The following is a 20821-nucleotide window of genomic DNA, read 5'->3' on the forward strand; positions in this document are numbered from 1 at the left end:
AACACCACATAGACATCCCATGTGGACACCCCCACTTCCATCCCCACCCAGGAAGTTTAAATGGAGAAGAAACCTAAAATTTAGACAACACCAGCTTAAGCAAGAGAAAGAAAATGCTAGGAAACATCAGAAACCTGAAAAAGCTGCTGGGGACAAAAATCCACGCAAACCTAGAAAATATAGGATGAGGGAAATCTGAGAAATAAGAGATATGGAAGGGCTGGTGAGGAGACGGAGCTATGTGGAAGCAACTGGGTTATAGGCAATCTTACATCAGTTTATGAAAATATCCCATTAATCTTCATAGCACAATCTTAATTGCAAAATCTTTCATCAGCCTTGTTATTTGTGCACCTGTCACTGGAGACACTCGGAGTTGTTTTGTCGTCATTTCTCACACTAATTAGAGGGGCTTGGGGTGGTTTGTGGGGTGGGATGGGGAGGGGGGGGCTGTTTTTTTAATTGTCCTCGAGCACAGCTCAGCTTTACAGTAACACTGCCAATTAGGGTCCCGCCCTGCACGGGGCTTGTAGGCCTGCTAGGCACATTACAGAGGACTAGAGGGGTTGTTTTAATTAAATACCCCCAGACTAGTAGGGAAATATTTAGAGCAATTTAACAATCTGCTACAGAGTTGTTAAGCCTCCAATATATCTGCTTAATGTTCATTTGGGTATTTAATAATCTCCCTACCTTATCTAATCCTGTTTAAATTTAAAGAGATGCATCTAAGCTGGTGAAGTAGCTAGTGCTTATTAACAGCCGCTGGTTATTAAAACATATTTGAGATGTCATCACCAGCAAGCAGTCTCAGTAGCAGGCAGGAGTCTTGGTGCCTGCAGATGTCTGTCTGTCTTAACTGGGGCTGCCCAGGGACAAGACCCAGTGCTTTCATCGCAAGCTCTGCTGTCACCACACCAGTACCCTTAGTTTCCAACCTGCTTCCTCTGCCTGTGGAAGGGAAGGTGGTGACCTTATTGACTAGTTACGCAAAGCTACAGGTTATTTATTTTTAAGGCTGTTTTCCCAGACTTCAGCTACTCAGACTGGGGCATTTTTAAAGAACTGGATGTTTTATTTTCTCAGGTTAATGGAAGTTGTGTTTTGTTGTGCTCAGCCAGTTCTTCACAACTCTTCTGTAAGGTCCACAGAAAATCATTTGCCTGAGGATAGCCTACAAGGCCAGACAGACTTTCTTTTGCAAGGTTTTAGGCCAGCTACCCTTACATAATTTGTATGTTTCTTGGCTGGCTGTCCTGTTCTTGGTAGTCTCCTTACCTCAATTAGATGCACTGCCATTTCCCACAGCAATACTCTTCAGGTTGCCTTGGCCATCTCTCCTCCATTCTCTCCAAAACAGGTAGTTCCAGCACACTTCGAAGTGGTGCCACTCAAAACTGTGATCAGGGCAGGTCCCAAAATATTGCTATCACAGACAAGAAGAGGTTGTTATAGAACACACAACTCTCAACTTGAACAACTTATACAAAGGGAGAGTCAAGCCAACAATTTAAGTTTAAGTGTGAAATGGCCTCCAGGCAAAGCAAAGAATTTTCCTAGCACATTCAGGACACAAACAGTCAGTCAGTCTTAAATCCTATGAAACTGAACAACCTAGACTGTTTCACAAGCACCAACCCACCCAACTTTAAAGTACCTTCAGTGCTGAAGCTAGAAAATAGCAGCTGTCTACGTAAAGAGAGGGGAAAACTCTGCCAGCCAATTTAAAACCAGAAAACACATCTGGGAGAAATCTCCTTGCCCAGTTGAACTAAAACACACTGTTCTCAAGAGCTAAGGCCACAATGTCTTTAAGGTTTAATGTCAGCATCCTCAGCTGGGCAAGGTTCCCCATCCATCTTGTTCAAGCAAGAGTATCTCAGGTTCTCACCTTGGAGGGCTGATTTTCATCATAAATCTGGTGTTCTGTTTTTGGCCAACTTGTTTTAAGACAGAAATGGACCATTTGGAGAGAGTGAGCCCAGAGGTCACACATCTGTCACACAGCCATCCTAGTTGGTCCTCGTTGATCCAAGAGCAGCTTTCAAACAGCCTGCTAGAAAAGGGAAGGGAAAGATTTTTTCAGCCACATCCACCACGGAACATAAAAAACAGGCTAAAAATTGAGGCAAGGAAGATTAGGTCAGATGAGGGGGCAGGGGGGAGAAAAAAAACGCCCACCACACTTTCTATGCTTGTTACATTATTTTTGTTAGAACCCCTGGAAGAGGTTGAGTAACCTCTACCCCCAAGGGTCTTTAAAAACAGATTAGTCCAGAAGTGACATAGGTAGAGTTGATCTTACCTTGGGGCAGGGAGACAGACTCACACGACCTTGGCAAGGTCTTTCCGATGCCTCTTCTTCTGTAGCCCTGTGCTGTAGCACAAGCAACACTGAGCCCTACCCCATCCCCTCTTTGCCCTACTGCAAGGGACTGGTTATGGTACCAGTCAGAAGAGCCTGTACTCTAGAAACAAGCTAAAACCAGGGACAGATAGTCTGTAAACACAGTCCAGCAGAAGCAGTGTTCTGGCCTGCAAGGCTTGTTGGTCTCATGTAAAAAAAGCTAACCCATTTCATATCCCCAGCAGAACCCCCAAACCCAAGCCCTCCTCCACAAATGAAACCCACAGTCCCCAATCCAGATTTGGATGACAGATGACCAGAGGGGAGCAAATGGAGCAGATATTTTTGTTTGTTCTTTGTTCCTTGTCTCTCAGACACTGGTGTCAGTTAGGATTTTTTGTGGAGGAGACACACCAGCACAATGACGGATCCTGTCTTGTCCCATCAGCACAGAGGCATCGTGTCCCCAGAGTAATGAGAGAGGACTGCCATTCCTGCAGGGAAGGCTGCTCAGCAGGAGGTGTCAGCCTGGGAAACACAACAATTGTTTCTCTCCCATCGGTTCGGTGGCACTCGGAAACTTTCAAGGTGGGGGAGAAGGCTGAGTCTGAACCCAGAGGTGCGCCAAGGACTTGCACCGAAGGACAGGGAGCAGACTTCACACCCAGGCATCATCGCGATGCCAGCCACCCACCATGTCAAGGGAAAAGGAACAAATATACTTCAAGTGGCTGTTTCCTACCAGACTTGCCCTGTGGGGTAAGGAAAGGGACTTCCAAGCCCTCATCTCATTAGCCGACACTTCCCACTGCACTCCCTCATTACCTCTGTGTGCAAAGCTGCAGTCACAAATCATGGGTTTATTTAGACTCTTAAAAAAATAAAAGGATGCAACCGTTTACAATGTGATTTCCTTAATTCTCAATAAAGGATCCTATTTGCTTCCTCCTCCATAAGTCATGTCTGGTTTAGCAGTGTGGTAGCAGGACAAAGGGACGGAGTGAGTTAACACTCCAGTGCCCTCTAGCAAACACAGCTTTTGCTGTAGCAGGACTTCACATCCTCTTTCACAAGAGCATCAGAGTACTTCAAATTCTCTGTGGCCATGTAGAGAAAAGCCTGGTGGAGATCGGCTGTGCTGTTCTGCCCGCCAGTCAAACGGGGATCCAAAGTGCAGAAAGACTGAGCTACGTGCCAGACACATGCACAAGCTGAAGAGCACCAGCTCTCCGGAGACCCAGCTGCCAGATCACCTATGCTCAACACCCTGAAGATCCCAGCTGGGGCTGTAGGTATAACTTTATATAACACATGGGGAAAACTGCCTGCAAAAACCAGTCTCTGCGTTTGCCTTACTGGGAGAGGAACCAGGTTCTGGGCTCCTTCTCTGTGCAATAAAGTGGGATGCACCGATATCAAGTACACATGTACTATAACGCCACATTTAGTCTCATCTCTGCTGTTTAGAGCTACCCACGCCTTGCTTTTTGCCAGCAGGAGATGCCACGACACGGCTCTTCACCAGGTAGAAAGCGCTTGGAGGAGCTGCTTGTGAACAGCAGGCTCAGAGGGAGAAACCAGCAGAGGCATGCACAGAGCAAGTGATAATTTCTGTGCTGTGCAATTACAGCTGGGAAGGAGTAAGCCTCTGGTGCACAAACCTGCCAACAGTTTACTGCCGACAAGGAAACAAAACCGACAGTTGACACTGGAACAGCTACTGATACCCTGTAATCATCTTAAAAATAGACTCTTCACAAACCTGCTTGTTAGTAGTGAGAACATACACTCTTTTTAAGAGGGGGGGAGAAAAACCTCTCAGCATCTCCAAAGCAACATTTGCATTAGCCAGAGCACGTGTTTGGTGAAGCTGAAGCTGCAAGCATCTTCCTAGAACTTGGTCCGGTCCTATTGGATGACCAAGACACACTGAGATCCTGCATTGCTACAGCACATCTCCCAGCATCAAGCACACTTAATCCTCTGAGCCCAGCAGTGAGTGCTTGCACTGCTATTTCAGACACCCATCTTATTATGCATATTTACATGGCTGTGTTACCTAGCACAATGCTGTGTTCACCACCCTACTCCTGTTGCACTGTGGCATGGAAGTGCCTGTTGTCCTGACTCCTCCTGCCTCTCAGCATGAAGTCTTCTGGGCATATCGAGGTTTGAGTGTAACCATGGCAGTGAGACCTCATCTCTCTGCTCATTTCATAGAATCATAGAATCGTTAAGGTTGGAAAAGACCTCTAAGATCATCAAGTCCAACCATCAACCCAACACCACCATGCCCACTTAAACCACGACCCCAAGTGCCTCATCTACACATCTTTTAAATCCCTCCAGGGATTGTGCCTCAACCACTTCCCTGGCCAGCCTGTTCCAATGTTTAACTACTCTTTCAGGAAAGAAATTTTTCCTCATGTCCAATCTAAACCTCCCCTGGCGCAACTTGAGACCATTTCCTCTTGTCCTATCACTTGCTACTTGGGAGGAGAGACCGACACCCACCTCGCGACAACCTCCTTTCAGGTAGTTGTAGAGAGCAATGAGGTCTCCCCTCAGCCGCCTTTTCTCCAGGCTAAACAACCCCAGTTCCCTCAGCCGCTCCTCATAAGACTTGTTCTCCAGACACCTCACCAGCCTCGTTGCCCTTCTCTGGACATGCTCCAGCACCTCAACGTCCTTCTTGTAGTGAGGGGCCCAAAACTGAACACAGTATTCAATGTGTGGCCTCACCACGGCCGAGTACAGGGGGATACTCGCTTCCCCCCTCCTGCTGGCCACACTATTTCTTACACAGGCCAGGATGCCATTGGCCTTCTTGGCCGCCTGGGCACACTGCCGGCTCATGTTCAGCCAGCTGTCGACCAACACCCCCAGGTCCTTTTCCGCCAGGCAGCTTTCCAGCCACTCTTCCCCAAGCCTGTAGCGTTGCATGGGGTTGTTGTGGCCGAAGTGCAGGACCCGGCACTTGGCCTTGTTGAATCTCATACAGTTGGCCTCGGCCCATCGATCCAGCCTGTCCAGGTCCCTCTGCAGAGCCTTCCTACCCTCGAGCAGATCAACACTGCTGCCCAACTTGGTGTTGTCTGCAAACTTACTGAGGGTGCACTCAATCCCCTCGTCCAGATCATTGATAAAGATATTGAACAAGACCAGCCCCAAAACTGAGCCCTGGGGAACACCGCTTGTGACCGGCTGCCAACTGGCTTATAGTCCTCTCCCCAGTGCTGCTCAGCCACATTGTCCTGCTCTCCCTCTAAAGACTCTCTGAAGGGAGGCATGTGACATTCACCTCATCAATATTCATCTAGTGGCTAACATCTGCCGTGGCAACCCTTTTCACAGGGCTACAGTCCATGCATAAACATCTGACACAGAGACTCTCCATTACCCAGACGTTAAGCCATGGTGAAGCACAGTACTGCATCTCCAAACTATGCCACCAGACACCTCCTGGGTGATGGAGCAACCCGATCCTGGTGTGCAGGGAGGCAACAAAACCCATCAGTTGCATGAGGCACTGCCCTTCCCCAGGCTCCTGGTGCACAGCCTTTACTCATGGTGAGTAGTGCCCAGTGCTCTTTTTAACCACAGCCCCCAGGATCCCAGCTGCTTCCCCCCAGACCAGGGTGGACAGAGGAACACCATCTCTGAGCCAAGTGCTCTGGAGTCTTACTCCAGCCTGGAGCACCCTCCATCACACAGAGCTAGATGACAGCACAACCCTGGCCCAGGGACTATGGCATCTCAGAAAGTGCCAAGTATAAGGTATTCCCGTGAAGGATTAGCACAGCTCAGGACTAATCCAGAGTCCATCAAAACAGAGACTTCAATCAGGATCTGGTCTGTTCTGGGTTTTTTTTTTTTTTGCTTGATTCCAGCTCATTCTTGTCAAATCTTCTTGAAGACAGAACGATATTCATCCAGAAAGGAGAGAGGGCTGGTTTCATCCCTACCACATTCAACACAATTCACCCACCCGCAACTTGCTCTCCTGCCTGTGCTCAACACATCAACACTGCATGGGAGAGAGGAACAAACATTCCCTTGTAAGTGTATTTCATTTTCGTATGAGCCTTTTAGAGATTATACCCGTTTCAAATTTGGGCAGGGATCCAAGGTTAACATCCCTGCTCTTGTTAACAGAGCTTTGCTTGCAAAAGCCCATCAGCTCAGTTTTACATCTTATTTGGAAAAGTCAGTGCAATATTGCACTGTGCACTAGGACAAGGGGAGAGGAAAGGCAGATCTTGGTGGGGTTCTGACTGCTGTAGCTAAGAGTAGTTTCCCTCAGACTCCTGGACAGACATCACTGGCCTCCTCTGTCTGCCGCTCATGAACACAGACATCACAGACTGTTATTGTACAGCCCTAGGGTGTTCAGCCCCAGGGAAACTGCAGAGACTTTCCGTTGTCTCCACATGGTCGAGGAAGGAAGACCTCTGCCAACCAGGCACAACATACAGCATGAGGGTGGCACCCTCCATCCAGGATCACAGCAGCATTCAAAGCCACGCATTCCTTTAAAATCCACACTTATGCAAACTGTGGTTTCCCAGTTCCACCACTTCTTGGTGGATGTGACTCTACCAGGGTCATGTTGCTAGCCAAGTTCCCAAGGTCCCTCTCAGTCCTTTGGTAGATTGGCCAGCCAAGTTCAGCCCGTGTATGCTTTCCTGCCTTGCAACCCTCCTGGAAATATCACAGACTGTGCCTACAAGCAACAATGTGCCAGAGCAGCAACTGCAGAGTTGACCCAGAGACCATCCTTTCACAGAAGGATTTCAAATCCCCCATCTCTGAGACAGCAGGCACAAGAGTCCATCTGCAAGTTATGAACTATGGTAAAAGCTGGTCTTTAACAGTCTGGGTCTCCAGCCACCTTGAGGCACCCTAGAAAGCAGGAGAATGGGAGCATGCTCTGGGTAACAAGGAGCATAATCTTGGCTGCCATAATTGCCAGCCTGGAAAGGATTTGGCTGCACACCAGCAGCCACCTTGCCATCAGGAGACTGTCTTTACTGCATGACCCCAGCACCTGGGCAGGAAGACAGCTTCTTCACCCAGGGCAAACGTACTAACAGCTTTCACTGAGGCATTCTCAGATTAGCTCCAAACAGTCAATACTGCCAGCATGAATTATTAATCAGTGTGTCATTCAGCCTCAGAAGCTGATATATCCACACCACACAGGAAAAAAGCTTTTAGCAACACACCCGTGTCAGCAAGCCCAAGGCGAGCTTGCCAGGCACCTTCTCGCACTTCCCCACCGAGCTGCTGAGAGCCAGCAGGAGGGGACACGCGGTGGTCGGCTTGCTGCTGTCTCCAGCAAAGAGCCATACCGGCCCCACGCGCCTCCTCTCCCAGAACCAGCTCCATGCGTGGCTGCATTAGCTCAGCACATCCACCTGTCACGCAAGTCACTCATTTGGAAAATTATTCTGCTGGAGCATCACTGAGGACACCTTGCCAGTGAAATATCAGACAACATCAGGCGGTGTTTACTTGCTCCAGTGCAGATACTACACATTTATTATTTACACTTTGCAGCATATTTTTAGAGTTATGTCAATAAGACAGAGTTATCAAGTGATCTGTTTGCAGTCAGTCAAAAACTGCCATGATTCCCAGTTTGCCTGAGGAATTTTAGGACAGGGATTTACCATTTCACATGAGCCTAATCCACGACACAAGAAACTGGGAATCTGAGACATTTGTTTGGATTTGCAGGACCTCAAACAGAGTTTGTGTTGCTTACCTCCTCTGCTTCCTGCATGAGGGTGCTCCAAGGGGAACCAGGGGGAAAGGAAGGCTCCTGAAATGGTGTAATAACGAAGCATAGATCTCCCTCTGTCCCAAGCATTTGAGGAGATGGTTGGGTTGATTTTTATAGACTGTTCCAACTGTACTAAAAACAAGACAGAAGTGGGAAAAAGAATTAGGCCAAGCTGAACATGTTGTCCTACTCCCTTGGTCATGTTCAGAGACTGATCAGTTGAAATTGATGCACTGGATACTAGGCTTAACTGAAAAGATCCTGTTCATTGCTCATTTGTGGTGAACAAAAGAGAAGATGCAAAGTATTTCCCAGGTGGCATCTCTTACACTTGCAGGGCTTTGCACTTCTCCTGAGTACAGGAGTTCCTTCACATGATGATACTGGCTGCATTGTGCTGAGCTGGAGCCATCCAGGCACCATGGCTGCCCACATCTCTTCCCGAGCTGGAGGTCAGCTCTCCAACACAGCACCCCAGCAGGAGGATGCAGCCCATCCAGCCTGGAAGAACTTGGGAAAGACCAGGCCAGCACAGCTGGCAACTCCCCATGCATGGGGAACACTGATGGGTCTGGAGAGAGAGAGAGAGTGTCACAGCTGTCCCACCTGCCGATGTCAGCTCCTGTCCTAGCCAGTATTTTCTCCCATCTTTTTACTATCTTTTGTCAGAGGCGGGGAAAACAATTAGCATTTCCAACCCAATCATGGCATAAGCTTATTATTCCCCTTGTTGAGAGCTGCTTAACAGTAAAACTAGCAAATATCCTCCCTGAAACCTGAACACGTTTTAAACTTCTTTTGAACTGCCTTTTCAAAATGAAATTTGTGTATCTAGAGCTAGATGAAACAACTTCAGAGAAGTCCACTAGATGGTATGCACTCCAGCATTTTCACCAGTAACACAAACCAGCCACTATTTCCCTCTTTCAAATCCGGACGTGATGGACTATTGAGTACCAAAAAGCAGTAGTTATCCTAAAGAGTTTAAGACATTGTTCAAGAGCTCAAATTAATAACCAGGCTCCAGGTGGCAAGGCATGCACCATCTCTAGCAGCAGCTCTCTAATGTAGAAAGATTAGCCAAGGTCCTCTCCCCATTCTCACATTTTTTATTACCAGAAGTGCCTTCATAGTTCTGACTGAAAGACCAAAGCATCCAGCCATACATTTATACAAAGCCACAAGGTATTTTAGCAGCTGTGCTCTGCTGCAAGCCCCATTTCCACAATGGGAAAGGTTTAAGATTTGGTTCCTAAAAAGTCCCTTTTCATCAGTCCTTGGGCTGGTTCTAGTATTCAACCTGACTCTGCAGTTTGGTGGCAGAGATCTGAATTCTTGGCCCAGTAATGAGTGCCAAGGCAGTTGTTTTTATCTTATTCAGTCAACAAGAACATGGAAATCAATTTTTCCCAATCTCAGTTATGGCTAGAAATCCATTCCTTTTAGGCCAGCTACAGGATTAATCTATTGAATGATTTGCAGGCATTTTGCTGACATACAAACATTTGAAGAATGCATTATGCTTCCCCCCTCCTAGTATAGCATTAGTGCTTTTATTTTTTCCTGTAAACATCTTTGTTCGGGAATCCACGAGACAGGATGTGAAAATGCACCTCTGTCTTGCAAACAAGCCTCATGTCTGCAAAGTTTTGCACTGCCCTTAAATTGCCAGAGCTCGGTAACCTCAAACAAAGAAGCAAAGACACCTAGTGATGCACAAGACATGCCAGCAACACAGAGCACGTGCTGAACTGCCTTTACATAGCCAATACTGAACAAAGCATCAGCAAGTATAAATGAAATTATATAAATTCCAGTTTCAGTGGAAGCCTTGACCTAAAGACCTGCCAGTCTAACAACTAGTCTCCTCTGCTGGCTTCACAACATCAGGACATGCATGTAAAAAGCCATCTCACATCTATTATGATAGTAGTCTAGAGCAATTCTGTCGCCCATGAGAAGGGAGTAGTTGACCACAGTTTATTTTCTTCTCATAGAAAAATGAGGATCTCGCCACTTGTGGTCCTCACTTCAGTCTCCAGAAAGTTTCTTGCCCTGTTCGCAGCAGGATTGCAAGACACACTGTAAACTTTCTGGAAGAGTGTGTTACATTTAACGAGATAGAAAAAAATTCAGCTCATTTTACAGGCATGGAAATAAAGGCAAGTTTTCCTCTTTCACCAGCATAAGCAGGCCTTCCTGAAAACACTGTACTTTCAACACTAGAACCTTTTCAACTCTCAAAGAGTTGTTTCCCACCCAAATCTGGGGATACATTGCCCTCAGAGTTCCAGTATCTGCGCTTACCCATGAGAAACAGAATCTAAATTTCCATTTGTCCAATATCACAGCTTCTCCACACCCAGTCTCCAAATGTCAGGATTGCTTGTAAAACTTTCCACAGGTGATGAATTTCAGGCCAAAGGCTAAGATTTGTTTTAAAATGTTCTTCACAAAATTTGATCTGGGCAGCAGTATCAAAATGGTTTTGGAAGAACAGAGAACAATAAAGCAATTACATCCCATGCAGCAGGACAGCAGAAAGTGAGTGCATCCATCTCACCACAACTGTCCTTTCTTCCTCCAGCAACCTGAGTCCAACAGACTGTGCAGATCTATTTCCCACCACTGTGGAGGGCATTACAGGTATTTCCGATTCAGAAAATACTCTCTATGCTGTAATGTGTTATCCTGGCCAGGAGGGACATATCTAGTTATAAAGATGTGGTACCCCTGCTTGCTTACCTACAAAAAGACTCTACCCTCCAGGGCCATGAGGAGAGAGCAGAGCTGCTCCAGAGCTGTCCCCACACCTGGACACCCTACCTGATGCAGACAGCAGTGGAGACCTCAGCACGCATACAGGAAAGCTATCCTTTTCTTTGCCTCAAAAAGGCATGTATGGATGCAACATAGAAAGGAGAGCAGAACAGCAGCACCATTCACTTGGTAGCTGTTCTTATTAGCAGCTGATCCCAGCTGCTCCAAAATAGTCAGGTGTGGACACCAACATGGATGCCTAAATCATACTACATTCACCTGGAGTGTCACATCATCCTCTATACCTCCTCTTAAGAGCTCTCAGGCTGCCCATTAAATGCATCTTCAGGCCTGTCCCCATCACAGTGCCCTCCTTCCCCCAACTTATCTTTCCAAATTATTGCCCCTCTGTTTCTGTATCATTCACCTGCTGGGCTGAGGCTAAGTCAATACATTACACTTGCTTTTCAGCTAAGAGCTAATCTCCAAAAGTGGATTTATCTCACACAACTCCCAGCACTTGCAGCAATGCATTTCCTCATGAGCCCTCTGGATAGTCTCCAGCTGCCATCAGCAAGACTAGTTAACAGGTGAGTCCCTCCAAACAGGGTGGCTATAGGCTGAAATACATTGTTTCTGGCTATCCCTTGCAAGTCTTTGTTGCCTGTACCAGGATAGGGTCACCAGTCAAAGCATGAAGACACCTACACCATTCTGGGAAGCAAGTCCCCTTGTAGGGAGAGCAATGTGCAACATGTCCATGCTGTGCGTTGTCTGGAGTGGAGCAGGGGATGCTCAAGGACTCCTTTGTACTACCATATAGCATCACTGGAGAGCTTCCATCAGGTTCTCTCATCTTGCCAGGACATCCAAGACAGATCCACAGTAACTGAATAATCAATTAATCCTCCTGTAGAGCTCCATTTACATAATGAAAACGCAGCCTCCCAATATACCACTATTTTTCAGTTGTCTAGACTAATATATCTGTCCTGTAGTTGGAGGGGGGAGACCTAACACAGCTTCTATTATGGGTGGCAGAGTTCCAGCTGAAGTCACATGATGGCAATAAAACTTCTATTGATTTCATGTAAGCATTTAACCCTAGCAGAGCACATATTCCTCCAACAGTCCACAACGGACTCTGTGTCCAGCAACCCAGACTGAATTACAGTTGCACCTCACATGGAGCCTGGGGAATCTCTTACCTTCCCTTTCTCTCTAGCTCCAAAACAAGTCATAGACAAGCAGAAATCAGACAGGCTTCACTGTGCATTTTGAAATACGGCAACAAGTTTGGATTTTTCAGTTCAATACCTGCAACTTATCTCAGACCACAGAGGTAGGTCTCTCCTTATAGACCTCAGTGAAAAACAAAACAGCTATAAATCTAGATCCAACTCATTTAGCAAGCAAGGGCCTGGGGTTGGGGTCTGTCCTCAGAAGCCTTCTCCTAGACTGAAGACTAGGACCAGTGGTGCTGAAACAACCCTCCTCCACTCTACACAGCACTGGCAAAGCACAAGTCAGTAGACAGCAGAGACTAGAGTTGAATTAAAGCCCTTACTCTTCCTTCAACTTTTGCCTCCATAAATAGGATATGAAGAGCAAACAATCAGTAGCTCACAGCCGAGCCCATTTGCAGGCCCTGGCTCCCAGCCAAATTAGACTGGCTGCAGATGGGCAATCAGCAGAGAAGGCTGAGGTTCAGCTGCAGTCCTTGGTCCTTCCATAGACTTCTGCAGGTCAACAGGCAAATCATTTTGAACATATCTCCAAGCCCACAAAGTCAGTGCAAGGCTCCCCATTAATCCCAGACATTGGAAAGGGGACCAAATGTCTGGCCTGCACCACCAACAGCACAGCTGGGCCACTAGAGATAAAGAGACTAAGCTTTGTCAGACCTTCTCCCGGGCAGGATGGTCTCTGCGTGTAGTATGACAAGCCCTGAACCAGCGTGCAAGGCTCCCATTGCCTCAGTAACAGCACTGTATTCATGCATTTCCATAAGTGTGGTTTAAGCGAGCATGCTCTGCCCTCCTCTGCTTGCTACAGGTTGTCTCTTCAGCGTGCAGAAGTCTAGGCAAACTCATACATCTTGCCTGAGGGATCACATTGTGCTTTGTTGATGACACAGCCACCTAACACAGACCCAATGACTTCTAGCCATTCCCATGACCAGGGCACACACACAAATCAGCTGCTGATTGCAGCAGCCTAACATTGCAGCTGGGAATAAGGACACTGATGCCACATCACAGGGTTCCCCACAACCAGCTGACAGCAATACTGACCACAACTTGTCCCCATCTGAACAAGCAACTGTTCCACCAGCGAAGGCAGCTCCCCCAAGGCACTGTCCTGACCCAGCACCATTATCATAGGAGTCAAGGTCTTCAGAGCACACACACAAAGCACCAACAGCATCTCCCATGTAAACCGAGGCTGCAGCATGCTGAGAGCCACGAACTGCCACATTTAGGGACACATGGGTTGGCCAGACCCTGTGGGGACAGGACAGCCACAATGCCAAGTGAGTGTCACGGACATGTCCTTAAAGTCTTCCATCTCCTCCCACTCAACCAAGCACAAGGTCAGAAGATTTTGCTTCCTGTGTAAGCAAGTATCAAGATTTGCCTTGACATTTGTAGGTCACTGGAATCAAAAGGTTTCAGAAGGGGACACTTCAAAACCCTTGAAAGCTCAGCTATTGCCAGCACACCGCAGTCTCAAGCTGCCATGCTTCCTTCTGGCTTTTCCATGTCCCCCACAATATCCTTCTCCCTTTTGTAATGGGACAGAGCTTCTCACCTAATAGCCCACTCTTCCCACAAGATGAGGGAAACTGATTGCACCCACACCAGGATGTCTGGTTCTTCTGACCTTCCAAACAGAGCCCAGGTGGTCCTTCCATGAAACAAACTGAACACATCTCTGCTCTGGCCCAGGTGAGCTCTAGGCCTGTTTCTTTTCTAAAGCCACCTCAAATGTCCTTTGAGGAGCCCTGGCCCGCTTGACTTTCACCATCCCTCTTGCTCCTCAAAATGTGAATTCCAATTTTTGCAATCAAAGGTCCCTCCAGCTACTCGGGAGGATCAAAATGCAGAATAAGTTACATTTCCAGGGCTAACTCCTCTAAATTTCTTGCAGAAGCACACTCAAGGGTGGTACATCTGGGGGCCTGTATCATGGTGTGTGTCTGGGGGGTTTTGAGGATTTGTTTTGCTAAGTTCTCCCCAGGCAACAGTCTTCAGCATAGAGGAGACCACTAGGACTAACAGAAGAGCAGGGACTCCCTGCTTCCAGGGTATCCCAAAGCTTCACCCATGAGAGCAGCCCTGGGCTACTGTGATCTTGTTCTCCTCACAGAGGAGTTTCCCATTTGTCAGGTGTTCCTCTGCATAGTGCTGCCCAAGGATGACAGAGAGCAAGTCATTTAGACTTGGCAGCCTTGTATGTCCCAGGCATAAGTTTTGGCACAAACTCCAAAGTCTGGGATGCTAATATCTTCCTAGATAGCAGCTATGCTCCTCTGTGCTTCTTCTGTCGAGGCTTTCCCTGCTTTGCCCTCATGTCCTACATCCTTCCCTGGGGACTGTGGCAAGCACAAAGACAGCTCCTCTTTTTCATAGCTCAGAACGGCTGCCTCGCACAACAACTTTGTCTGCAGGTCTGGAGCTCTTGAGAACAGCCTACATCTGGTATGATGCTGCGCTTGGAGTCGTCCCCGCTCCCAAAGGACAGCCTGAGCCAAGCTTATGTTACCAGCACCAGAAGCATGTTCCCCACTTCCTAAACATTGCATCAGAGCACACAGTGTCAGAAGCATTTGGAAATGCATTGAAGCTGCCTCTGCATATGTGTGTCAGAGGACACGCACGCATCCCGTCTGGAAGCTAGAAGAAAGGCCATCTGCCTTTCATCGCGAACTGGTGACTGTCGCAGATTCTCACCGTCGCTTTGGCTACTGCATGCTGAGCTGTGCCCAGCTCCACAGCATGCTCCAGAGCCACCTCCTGGCTGAAAGGATAACAGTCCTGGAGAAAAGCAAGAAGGGGAAAAAAACACCCTAGCAAACCCAAACACCAATCCCCAAATCCCAGTCATTTGATTTATAGCTGCGATGCCCCCTCCATATCAGGTTTCAGCATCACTTCACTCCAGACAGAGACACTACCCTGCTCCCATTCCTAACCATGGCCCCAAATCCAGGACAGTGCAGGGATCTTACTGTTGGAGACAGTTTTGCCTGCAGTGCTGCCTGCCTTGCCACCCTGGCTCCAGTGCAGGTGTGTCTGGTGTACATGTGTTCACCCCTGACTTTCATCCAGAAGCCCCAAGTCACAGATAGGCAGCTGGACACAGATGCTGCAGTGCGTGACTAGCACACCGTGCAGAGGCAGGGAAGGTGGCTGGCACCAGGCAAGGTAAGACACCGAGAGAGAAGCTGATCCTTTGCACTCAGGCATGCAAAGGCTGGCACTCTCCTTTCCCCACAACTTCCTCCCTTTGTCTCCCACTTGCACTTGGCTCATGGGCAGCAGAAACCCACCCTACTCCCCCAGATTAAAATATTAATCTGTTTCAGCCACTTCTGCATCTGTTTACACCAGGGCTCTTCCTTCTCTGCAGAAGATCTGTGCCATTCCTTTACCAAGGTCTGCGCTCAGCTCAAGTCACACTGAGACAGCCAGGAACTGCTCCCTTCCAGGAGTCAGTTATCCCAAAGAAAGGTTCTTGGTCCATCAACACAGAACAGGAAAAATTTCTCTCAGTCCACAACAAGGCCAGACCCTGCTATTTGATCAGGCTTGTTTTCCCAGCAAGGCTGTGCTAAATATCCAGACAATTGAGCTGCCTTGAGGAGAGCAAGATGCAGTTTACAGAGCGAAGTGTCCTTCCCCAGTCCTACCAAAGGCAGGTGAAGAGATTACCACCAGGATCCTTATCTCTGATGACCAGGTAATGCCCTTCAAACTTGATGCTATTTTGTACAAGAAAGGGTACATTACCCAACTCTGGAAGCACAGGCTGTAGGCAGAGGCCAATTAAAGCACAGATTTAACTCTAAGCCAAGGTTGTGCACACAAAAAAAACCACCCTCATAAAATATATTGAACCCTTTAAAAGGTTTTCCCCACTGTAAACGTGCTAACATCAGGTAAAGGAAGGGTTACAGCAATTTATAGTGATCTTTAGCCTGATTTCTTTCCTCTCGACCTTCCTTCTTCCAAGCTGCCCCTGCCTTTTCCAGCTCGTCCAGCCCAATACAGAACAATAAACTCAAGCATCCTGCATGATCCCCAACATAAGACAAGACTGAGAAGGCAACCACAGACCTCAGGTCCGGCGAGAAGAGACAATGCACAGCTATAACCACACTGCAGGGAAGCCCAAAGGCAGCCAGAAATCCAGCTGCCATGTATCCTTCAAACAGGTAGAAATGCGCCAGATGAGCAGCATAGCCAAGAGTGACACTGGAGTCCTTATGATGTAAAATCTCTTCCCATGTTGCAGCATGTTGACCTGACAACATGCCATCAGAATTTTAAATTATGTATCTGAAAACCCTTCTCCCTGTCAGCAAGCATTTGAACCTGAAGCGAAGCCGGCAGCGGAAAAGAGCAGACAGGAGAGGTAATTACCCGCAGTCTCCTCCAAGAGCTGACAGAAAGCAGGCCCTGTGCTGGAGATCCTGGCCTCATTACGGGCTCTCCTGGAGGCTGCAGCTGCTCCTCTCCACAGTCAGACATGAGTCACAGTGTTTTGGAGAGAGGAGTGCTCCCACAAGCTCATTAATGGCTGCGGGGTCCATCAGCCATAGCACAACCACAGACACACTGGTGTTTGAAGCTGAAGCCCCAACACTACGCTCAAGCTTCAGACAGCAAAAGCCAGCCATGAAGTTGGCTTGTTCATTGCTGTGGCATTTCTAATACAGGAAGGGACTTTCTCCTGAGTCAACGTGTGTTTTAGAGCTAACAGAAAGTGATGGAGCAAACTCTCACCCCTTACTCATTAATGGCAGCAAGACAAAAACTAAGATTCCACATAGTAGCTGGGGAACAGCTTTAGAAGCCGTACCAACTTCTGCAGCAGTGGTACTTCCCAGGGAAAAAGACATTTTGCTCCAAGAGAGCTGCCACTCCACAAAAAAATCAGGGTCTCCCTGTAGCCGCACATGCTCCTCAGACCTTGCCTATATGGGGCAGGGTCTTCCTGCAGCCCACAGAGCCTCCTCCCATAGCACAGGACAGCCTCTTGCCATGCAGCTGCCAATGAAAGCAACTTGCAGCAGCATGGAGATGGAAAGGTCCACAGGGTAAGACAACCTGGCTGGCATGGCATAGACCCTCCTGTGCCTTGGGACTAATAAAGCACAGTTTTTAATTGGCAGACAGACCTCTGCCCAAGGGTATTATATACCAGCCTTAGGGCAGGATCTGGCCCACACTAACCTGTTATCGCTCCAGCTAGAGGAACTGCCCTTCTTGCCCATGCAGGTCCCCAGCTCAGACCCTGGCCAGAGGGTGGCTGTTGCTGTAAGAACAGATGCTGGATCATCTTGCACTACCAAGCCCTGCAGTGCTGGCCTCTGCATTGAGCCAGCACTCCTGTGTGTCCTGCATACAGCCCACAGATCAAATAAAGCATATTTCACCTCTTTCCCTCCCCCCCTCCACTTCCTATTACCACTATGCTCACAGCCCAGCCTTACCCCTTCCTAGTTCTGCACATGGTGTCTTCAACACATTTCCAGTGAGAACCTTATGTGGCTCAGGCCTCCAGTTGTAGCAAGGGAAACACGAGCGCACAGCAGCACCCCATCTGTCTGCAGCCAAAGGACTTGCAGCATCAGTGATTTGAGCTCTGCCTCTATCCACGCACCAGCCCCAGCTGGGGTCTCCTCCACATGCTTCTCTAATGGCCTCTCCCAGCAGCAACCTTTGCCAACCTGCCAGTCCCAGGGGACAGAAAGGTAATTCCAGCTCCATTCTCCCAAGCTGCTACTGCCCATCTCCCCGGCCCTGCCTGCACAGGGAGGTTGTGAAACCCCCGTGATGGATTGCTGTCCAAGGAGGGATGAGCCACCAAGCCCTTTTGACAGAGAAACTGCCAGCTGGACATGAACTACAGACCCAGACAGCAAAAGGTGATCTGTTCCAGCCACCTCAGCCCCTTCCTAGCAAGGGCCTGACCCAGGGAAATAAATGTCCTGAATAGCAAAGGAGCAGGGAGAGACACATAAATGTCCAAGTCCTGCACAGGTGTAAGAAAAACCCTGTGCCCATTTACTCCAGAGGAAGAGACATGAAGCACATGAAGCCACTTGAATACTAAAACAGAGGTGCAATGGTGATGGAGAACTTGCAATACATAATTTCCATCAGTGCTGCCTGACCTTCTGGCTGGTAGCCAGGCTGAGCCACAGTGGAGCAACCGTCTAGGGGATGCAGCATACTTCTCTCGGTGAAATGATGTTGCAAGGCCGCAGCAAGTCTAGCTCTTCCCATGAAGCCAGGAATGAGCATCTTCACCTCCAAAAGGTCCACTATTAACTAGAAGCTTCCTTTGGGAAAATACAGACCTCACAAAAACAAAACCTGTGGCATCAGTTGTCGTCTCCCTAGCACAGCAAGCAAACCTCGACTTGCAATGCTGGCACTGCCTGCCCTTGGATCCAGGGAGCACAGGGCAGAGCGAGACAGAGGAAAGATGTGTCAGGCTGTTCAGCTCCCTGCTCTTGAGGAAGGGGACAGGAGGGGAATGTGTATGCATTAAAAGGGTAATATTGGCATATTATAGGCAGCAAGTTTAATGACACCTAATCATAATGCTATAGAATTTTGGAAGGGACATAAACCCTTGGGCTTTGAATGACCTTTGAAAGACAGAAGAATGGGAATAAGTCACCCCCCCAGCCACCTGATCTACAATCTCCTCCACCTTCCACTAAAACACCCAGTGCTGGAGCCATCACAAACACCAGACCGAGTCAAATGGATCTTGGTGCGACTCCTGCCATCCCTTCATGCCTAAATAGTTAACATGGCAAATCATTTCCTTTCTAACAGGCCTTTTTTCAGTTGAGAGCCATTTTCTGCCTCCTCCTCTCCTCTTCCCAACTCTTTATCTCGGCCATTTTTTCAATACAAGCCAAATTAGTTTGGCAGTTTGGGGTCCAAGGGCCAACACACAGGTACACACACCAAGCCGCACAGTCCTCCCCACACCCTCCAGCTCTCACCACACTCGAGTCAGTGCGCATAGCACACTAACAGATTTCCCACCGAGCTCAAGGGAGTGAGATCAGACTTCAAATGCCTCCAAGAAAGCCTCGTATTTCTCTCCACTGCATGTCCCATGAGGATCTGTTAACACAGGCAGCTTCTGCTGCCATCCTGGTTGGGGCTGTGCTCAAGGAGTCTTAAAATGGAGCATAAACTCCTGCCTCCTCCTCTGGAAGTACACATCGTCCTAGAGGGATCGGTGGGAAATTTCACACAGAGTTAGTTTTAATGCTTTGAATACTCTGTGAGGTTTGTGTTCAATTTCTCATCATAAAGTTTTAATGGGAACTCTTTGAAACTGCCAGCTTTTCTGATACATCTTCAGACAGAAACTGTCTGTCTATGCAAAACTTGGTGAGGTGCATCCTGATTATATCTGGGGCAGTGTCTACAGTTTTAAAAAGTTTAAAAAAGAAAGCACATCAGATATGCAAGTTTAGCAACATTTTTAACCACGATGTGTCAACATTTGTCCCACACTTGCAAGCCTGATAGCTCCCTGCCTCCCATTGTAGGAGACAGCTACAAAATCCCACAACCAAGGATTTAGGCTGAGGACATACAGGGCTCAACTCAGAGCTGCCACGAGCTAGAACCCACTCCCCTACAGATCACTCAGCCCCCCTCTCTCTGCCATGAACACCACTGCAAAACTCTTGGAAAAAACAGAGAATAAAAATCTTTGAATAAGCTCACTGCTATGCTACCTAACAAGTTCCCAAAAGTAAATCCATGTCTTCTCCCCAGAGACCTAAGCATTGCTAGCATGAGCAAAGCTGTGGAAGGAGTATTGCAAAGAGGCACTGAGTGGCTTTTCCTAACATATCATTACTTTTCAGGACTGGATCCTGGATCTGCACACAAAATCTAGTCCTAAACAGTCAGGATCTTTAGATAAAAGCAGAGGTGAGGAAGGGAATTTTAAAAAAGAAGGAAGTGGAAAATTGGGGGGGGGGTGAGAACTAGAAACTTAATCTGGTCAGGGAGAAAAAGTAGTAACCTTGGTTTTCCACCACATCAGCTCACCACAAGTGTCAAACGTGGAGAACATGCAAAAAAGTTATTTATAAGACAGGATGAATTTTGTAAAATAGGAACAAAAGTGATTATTCCTGCTCTGAGATGGGATTTCTGGCCCCTTGCACATTATTTCCTGGATTTGGCCCTTCCTCTTGCATACTAAAGGACAGCACATCTGCTCTACCCATTTGCCCTGCACAGGATACCTTTTCCACCAGCCCATGCCCCCAGTTAACAGCCATAGCTCTCAGATTGCTGAGCTGTAGAGATGTGCCACAACAGGTCCCCATGGCCCTTCCTTGGGCAGCAATGACAAACACTCATGAGGGCACAGCTGGACCACAGCCTCGTTCCTACACCTTGCCCCCACTGGTACAGCATCAGCCTAAGCTAGGGAGGGACACTTTCTAGTCTTTACCTATCCATTGACCCTGCTCAGTGCTGATCCCCCCCAGAATTAACCAGCCTTCAGCTGCATGCTGCCTGTGCAGCAGATCAGTGTGCATTTCACTGTGCATCCCTGGACCACCCCCGATCCAGGCAGTGGGGGATACCTTTCTAGTGCAGCACTGCATTTCATGAGAAGCTGGGTTTCACTCTGCTTCTTCCCTATCTTTA

Source organism: Pygoscelis adeliae, unplaced genomic scaffold, assembly GCF_000699105.1.
Source record: "Pygoscelis adeliae isolate BGI_AS28 unplaced genomic scaffold, ASM69910v1 Scaffold402, whole genome shotgun sequence".
Classification (NCBI taxonomy): Eukaryota; Metazoa; Chordata; class Aves; order Sphenisciformes; family Spheniscidae; genus Pygoscelis; species Pygoscelis adeliae.